This window comes from Cupressus sempervirens, chromosome 9 (assembly GCF_028749045.1).
Source record: "Cupressus sempervirens isolate cs-2001-9-10 chromosome 9, ASM2874904v1, whole genome shotgun sequence".
Taxonomy (NCBI): Eukaryota; Viridiplantae; Streptophyta; class Pinopsida; order Cupressales; family Cupressaceae; genus Cupressus; species Cupressus sempervirens.
In genome coordinates, this window is record NC_143126.1 from 374,644,660 (window position 1) to 374,652,890 (window position 8,231).

Genomic DNA, 8,231 nt, shown 5'->3' on the forward strand with positions numbered 1-8,231 from the left:
CGACAGTGGGAGATTTGGTATACTACAATCAAACAAAAAATGGGACAATATTCAAAGATGTAATTGGGTATGACAAGATGACAACGTTTTGTGGTTACAAATGTTACAGTGTGATCCATTGCCAGCTATATTGGTTAAACTAATAGGGGGATTTTTGTTACTAGATAGATGAGGTCACAAATGTCTAATCAGAGGGGGTTGTATCATATAGGATATGATTGAGAAATCGTAGAGATTTCCATGGGGTAGTTGTATATTGGCTCATTTGTATCATGATTTGCATCAGGTTGTGTATTCAGGTGCCTTGTCACTATCAGCAAGGGTAGTATTGTTACATATATGGACATGGGAGTATCTACCTATCACTTGCTTGATATGTGAGTGGCAGATTGGTGTAATCAACTAAAAATGGTCATCTAGACTATGAGCCCCCTTTCTAGCATTTTTCCATAACTAATCTAATGGGCATTTTTTATCAAATCCTCAAAAATCTATTTATTCAATTATAACCTATGGTATGACCACTTTATCCCAAGTTCATTTTTAATTAAAAGAACATGTCCCCCTTTTAATTAAATATAATTCCTTACTCATCTCTTATCTTAAGTGTGCACACATAAAGTATTATTCCTATTTTAAAAATAAAATAAAAGGCATTTTTGTCTACACATGAATGCACAATTTCCTATGTGAGAGGAATATTCTATTTTTTTTTTTAAATAATTCTCCTCCACACATTTCAAACCCTCTCAAAAGTCAACCATTAATTGTGATTGGTTGAGATGCTTGTGCACATGGATCACTCCCACTTTCAAACTCCACCCTTGATTACATTCATCTTGCCTCTCAATCTCTACCATCTATTTTTCTTTAAAAGGGAGGACTCTCTCCTCATTTTAAAAAATCTTAGTCTCTCATACTATTGTTATGCTGCAAGTTTTCTTGGTGATTTTGGAGACTTGGAGCATTCTTGCATTATTATATTTTAGCTTAGGTCTCATTCTACTTACATTATGGCATACCTTTTAGCTTACTTTCATTTATGCTTTAGCTTAGTTCTCTTTGTTAGCTTGCATTTCATTTAGAATATCTTACATTTGCATTGCATTTTATTCTAGATTCTTGGATATTGGCACTCTTGCCTCTACTCTTTGAATCTCTTGTTCTATGGTACACCTTGCAAGGGTTGCATAGTTTGGTTCATTTGACAGCCACCATCTCATAACCTTTGCATGTCATAGATAGAGAGCTATAAGCTAGGTCTTGAGACTCACTCTTCCATGGGTTCTCTCAAGAATAATGGTTTATAGCAGTGTGACACTTTTATGCACACATTTTTGGCACCCACCATGGGGCTCGAAACAAGTTTCTAGCTCTATTTGGTTTCATTTCTCACTTCTAGTTTTTTAAAGCAGCATATTAGATCTAATCAAGTGGTTTTGTAGATTTCTCACTTTGGTTTTGAGGCTAATCCATATGTAGATTAGTTTGAAGGACAAAACCCTAGGTTTTTGAAGATTTGATTATATCTCCTAAACCACTTGGATTTTGGTTTTGAAATTGGTTTTTTAGGCTTACTATGTGTTTGAGATGTCTCAGTCCAATTTTTAGATCATTTTGACTTCTTTTGCATTAGTTATGAATTTTTCTTTATTTTTCATAAAAAATCATTTTTGGTCACAAATTAGTGACTTTTTTAGAAAAACTTACATTTTCAATAAATTTTTTGAATTCTACAGGAGGTACTTTCTTTGTGTTTTAAATTTTGAGGTCATATTAAGGATCAAAAACTTGATTTGATAAATTTGGTTTGTTTTGACAAAATGGGTCCCTAGGGCATAAATGAACAGATTATTTGAATTTCTTGCATTTTTGGAAAGCTCTCTAGTTTTCATTTCTATTTTGGATCCAAAATCATAGAAAAAAGTACAATCTTGTTGGCTAGGTCAAAAGCAAAGAGTAAAAATGAGAGCATTTATGATTAGCTTGCACTTTCTTTGCATACACTTGGTTGGAAGATAACTTGAATCTTTGAGACAACTAACCACTTTTTGTTGCAGGTATTACTTGTTTTTTATGCCCTAACCTTGGTTTCTTTACAAGGATTTTCTCATTTTCATTGCTAAAAATAATGCATGTCAAAGCTTCAAATGCACAAGGGCTACTAACGATTGTTTGTAGGGCTGCCCAAAGCATAAAAATAAATCTTTCTTGTATTTCTTTTATTCCATGTGTGGCACTCTACGATTTTATTTCATTTCATAGGCACATTAAACTTGTGATTGAGGTTCTTTGGTGATAGGAAATTATGCTCTTCACCCTTGCAATGAATCAAAAATCTTGACCCACATTTGGATTTTGAAAGCAAGTAGATAATTGAATCTTCTTGGCGTGTATGGGGGAAGCAATTGAGGTAGGAGAGTATTCTCTTCACTCTTGAGGTGAATCAAAAATCTTGACCCTTGAGAGTGGATCCATTTTGTAGTAGTTAAGATCCTTTAGAGGGCCTACTCTTGGACAACCTGAGAGGAACAACCCAAGTGGGGGCAAGCTAATACCTAGCTCTTCAAACCTACTATAAACTCAAGACTATCAAGGACACAAAACCTTGGTAGACGTAGTTTTTATCTTCATGTAGTGTGATTGCTTATGGGATTTTGACAATGAGAAGATCACTAGGAAAGAATGCTTAAGGTGCTCTTGTGACTATGAGGTTTTTTACCCACCACAAGTTGGAGTGTGCATTAATTGGGTGAAAAAGGAACATTATGAATGGAAGCCCTTTCTAAACACCCTAGGTTAGTAGCTACCCTATTTTTTCGCTCAACTTCTTGGTGCAAGGATTGATCCTAGTGGACTACCCAGATCAACCCAAGATTTCACACTCGCCATCTATGTTCCCTTGGTTATGCTTCTGGCACTTCCATGAAAAAGCCTATATCTTGTGGGCAACCATTGGTGTGAGGAAAAGGAGCATCAAGCATGGGCCAAGTTGTTGAGTAGTGAACTGTGACTTTTAGGTAGATATTGCTTGATGTTTTATCGAATGTGCCACACCTATGGAAATCTTTTGAACATACACATGATGATAGTTCTAGGCATTTCTTTTAAGACCTCACATATTCTTGTACCATGCAAGGTTTTATTGTCCCTTTCTTGATCGTTTGAAGACTACTCCATGTGTCACTATCTTGCTTGGAAAGAAATTTATTTTGAACATCAAACTTGCTATGCTATCAACTATTGTCAAACTTTGTCAACCAAGTCAAAGCATCAAGCCTTAAAATTTTCCTTGTGTTTCTTGCTAAGGGGAGCCTCATCATTTAATTTTTCTTTTCTATGTCTCTAGTGCTTGAACATGCTTAAAGTGACTCTTTGGTCTTAGTGCTCTTGGTCTCTCTATCTTCATGGTCTATGTCTGCTTGCTAGTTATCTTTTTACTAAAATAGTTACCTTGATTTCTTGACTGCACTCTTAGGTTGGGAAAGTTGTTCACTTGTTACCCTGCTTGCTCTATCTACTTGGATATTTGTCTTTTTTCCTAGATCTTGACTTGAGTCACTAGTGTTGTAACCTTCTTGGACACTTTCTTGACAAGTTACTTTAATCTATCTTTACTATTTTGGTAAGTGAACACTCTACCTCTCTAGTTTGGACATTAAGTTATCTTGTGTCACCCTCTTAGCTTCCTCTAGTCTTCTTCATTCTTTATTATATATCTACCACAATGGCATTCAAACCTTGTGCTACCAAACCTCAACCAAAGCTAGATGATCATGATATCCTCCATGACACTAAAAAGTTTCAAGATCTATACACTCAATACAAAGAACTAGAAGAGACAAATTATCTTTCTTACCTTCATTTCTCTAAGTGTATGATAGAAATGAAGTTTAAATATGAGAATAGATTAGAGGAGAATATTTCATTCTTAAATGAATCTCCCTTAAGACCTTTACATACACATGGTTCATCTTCTTCAAGGTCTACATATTCTACTCCAAGACATCAAATGTCTTCATCTTTTAGATCTAAAGACCTCCTTAGAGAGAAAGAAAGTGGTACCCCCTTTGATCCTATTCCAAGCTATCATGACGGACCTATCTTTGACCAAGACAATGATGAAAACATGGATGTATACCATTCACTAGAAAAACAACAAAAGGACTCTAGACATACTTTTGATAGAACTTTTTCTACCTTGGAAGATTATTATGATGACACTTTGCAAACACTTCTTAACACCAAGCTCATCATGTTACCTAAGTCTATCTCATATGGAAATCCATTCTTGGATATCTATTGTGCTTATCATTGATATAACGAGCATAGTACTTCAGATTGCATTGAGCTGAAACATAAAATCTAAGGTCTTATAGATAATGGGATTATTGATACCTCTAATACTCATTTTATGAGGATACTTTTCTTGAGAAAGATCATATTAATGAACCTATGTTTAGTGATGATTTCCTTGATACCTCCACTTCTTCTAACACTCATGCACCTCCCAATGTTTCAAATATTTTCAACATGCCTCTATCAAATAAAGAACCTAATGCTTTTCATGTACACTATGCCTATGCCTATACTCAAGGCCTAACTCTAAAAGAAACTCAGGCTAACCTTCACTTGGCTACAAAACTTTTCCATGCTACTAAGCCTAAAGATCCAAGTACTACTCCACTCCCTCTTCATTCTCCCTTGTCCTTGGAAGTGGCTCCATGTCAAGAAGACTCTCAAAAAGAAAAAACTATAAATTTCAAGAAAGATCAAGATCAAGCACCCTTTCATCTCCTTCAAAATTTCACCCCTTCATATTCTATATATTTTCCATCCCCCAAGTATGATGAAGATACCACTTACATTATCTCCCTTAAGCTTACTAAAAATTATGAGAAAAGTTCTCTTCCTATGCTATCCAAAGCTACTTGTCAAGATCAAAGTGTTCCCTCATGTTCTACATCTCCATATCCACTTCAAAATTATGCTCAAGCTTCAAGTGATCCTATTAAAAATGTTGTTCCTATCAAATCTATTCATGAGTCTATTGATGGCTTTGACTATATTTCTCACTCTAAAGATGTTGATATCCTTTTCACTATCCATTTTCATATCCAAAGTCTATCCTCGGTCCTTATCCATCAAAGCTAAAGCCTTCAAACCTTCCATCTATATTGGGACCTTATGTTCCTTCATCTCCTACATTTTCCACTCCTAGCTCTCCCATCATACCTCAATATCAACAAAGGCACTCATCCTTAATGAATTTACACCCATTTGTCCATCTAAACCAGTCATATCATCTTTATTCATCCACAAATCCCAAGTCTTTTGGAAGCAAGAATAAACATAAGAATCCATTGAAAAATGAAGATCACTATGTCCCGTCTAAATGACATGTGAATGCTAAAAAGGAAAATGCACAAAAGAGACCACAAAGGTACACTATTAAAAAAGCTAAATCAAATAAAATATGGGTTCCTAAACCCATTATTTAAGAAATGTGTTCTAAAGTATCCAAAGGAAAATCTAAAGCTATATGGATTCCCAAGTCTCTCTTGAAAGACTTGAACATTGAAAAGAAATCAAAGTTGACATTCAAGCTTCCAAAGGCTTCCATTCCTTCTTCTTCCAAAAATATTCCTAAAAATATTCCAAAACCTTCCATTCCACTTTTTTCCAAATCTCTTCTACCACCCCATACATCTAAACTTCAAGCTATTTCATCCATGATTCCTACATCATTCCAACACCCTTCAAGGTGTGTGTTAATGTTGATCTTGTCCAATATTTTATCTACCCTCATGAAATTCTCTAAAGCTTACACTTACTTTCTATACATGAACTCTTATCCTCCATATACTCTTCCTATTACCATTTCTCTTTCATCACCCTTTCAGCATCTTTGAGAAAACCTTTCTATGGTCTTGGCTTATTATGAATTACCTTTCCTATAGGAGCACTATCTACACTCAAATAACTTGAGCTCTTTCTAAAAATTCAAAAAGCAAAAAGATAAAAATTCAAAAAATAAAATGTGCCTTGGTGAAAACCACTTCTTGTGGCACCCTGGTAGCAAAAGTAAGGAGAAATAAATTCACCCTATGGTGAGAACCACTTCTTGTGGCACCTTGGATAAGTACCATGATAAAAATCTAGTAAACAGGCATCATGCATAATTCTTCCATCATCCATGTATCCCTTTTTCCCTCTTCCTCTTTGATATTGACATTGTTGAGCTATCCTTGCATATTGGCTATCTTATCCATGAGATTATCTATTGTGCTTTCTCATTCATTCACATCCTTAATATCCAACTTTATTCTTATTGCTCTATCCCATTGATATCCTATCTAGTTGACCCCTTGGTCTTGATCACAATAACTAAAACATGGTTCTCATAGATCTCTTGACATGGCTACTCTTTTAGACTACACACTTCATGTTATCTCACTTATTGGCTTCCATTACTTATCCCATATGCTATCTCAGTTAGTGGATTTCATTACTTATCCTATATTTTATCTTGCTCATTGCTTCCATTTCTATCCAAAACCTTATTCATTTGGCTATATTTCCCTAGGTTGAGTACTCTTAAGGAGTCAATCCTTGAGGATCACTTTCACTCACATCATATTCCTTGCCTATCCATCTCTGTCTATCCACTAACTTCCTACTCCATATTATACACCTTGCTAGACATTGGGGGAAAATGATGTGATCTTGTTTCAGAACTAGTAATCTCTAAATCATTCTAAAAAATCATAAATGATGCTGAAAATTTTCTAAAAATCAAAAAAATGTCCTGAAAAAAATGATCATCTTAGTAAAATCTAGCAATAGGCACTTTGATGTATCACCAAAAAACTCAAAAAATACAAAAATACAAAAAAAAAAAAAAAAAAGTCTTGAAAAAATCTACCAAGTGGTGAAAACCTAGAAACAGGCGGTGCTTGAGACCGTCACACCTATGTCTATCAATCTAAATCACCCATTTCACTTCCTAGCTTGGGATTGTTTCTTGTCCTCGTCTCGAGGGCACAACTACTTAGCTTATTTGAGAGTTTCCTTATGCATTGGGGTTTCTTTAGCAACTTACACAACAATGTTTCTCAACACTACCCCCAACTTGACATCAAGTGTTTATCAACACTTTTCAGATAGTTTACCTAGGGTCTCTAATGCCATGATATTTCTCACTATTAGAATCAAGTCTTGAAGAAATGACCCAATGACTTACACATAGGCATTTAAACACTTTAATGACTAAACTATGTTGATCTTTATTTTCTTTGTGTGATGTCTATGCTGATTTCTTTGCTATATGTTCCCTCCGTAATAGTCTTTGGATGTCATTGACTAGAAGACTAGGGGCATGGGGCATGATTTCTTGATTTCTACTTGTGGGTATACTTTGTTCATCTATAGTGTTTTGAGCATTCATGCTTGTTCTATTAACACTTTGGACTTACAATGTATCATCCTTGTATGTTTTTGCAAGATTGTAGTTAGGGGTTATCTTGCTTCTTATACCTTGATATAGGTGTAATCTTGCTATTTTAAACTTAGGGAGTCTAACTTCATTACACATCTTTACCTATATGTCTTTGATGTTTAAGTTAGATTCCCACATTTCTATTTGACATAGATCATATTCATATCCTCATAGTTTTACTAGTGATGATTGTATGATCTTATGATGTCCCTAGTAAGGCTCGATGATAAAAACTAGGACCTACTTATGTAACCCTTGCAATTGCACCTTTTCATACTAGCCTGCATTCTAGGGTTCATTCTAGCTTAGCTTTGCATTTTGCATGTTGAGAGAGCTCTCTTGTTTATATTTCATGGACGTGTTAGCTAACTATGTTCATCCTTTTCTTACCTCTTCTCAATCTTATCTTATCTCTTCTTTTCTATCTTACCACCTTATCTATTCTTTTGACCTATCTTTTCTAATCTTGACATCTTGGATCCATTTTCAAGATCAAAATCCAAATTTGGGTTCATCTTGCTACTCAAAATTTCTTCCTTCTTCTATGTAGTTGGCTGACCTATTGAGGCTTAATCTTTGAATCTTGTTGGGGAAATCATTATTTCTTTATTTCTTCATCATTTCTACTCTCTTCCACTTTTTGCTTTCATTTCTATTTCATCTTTCTTCTTTATTTAACCTATTTCTTATGCTTTATCTTTCCTGGTCAAAGTCAATCAAACTAGGGCATATC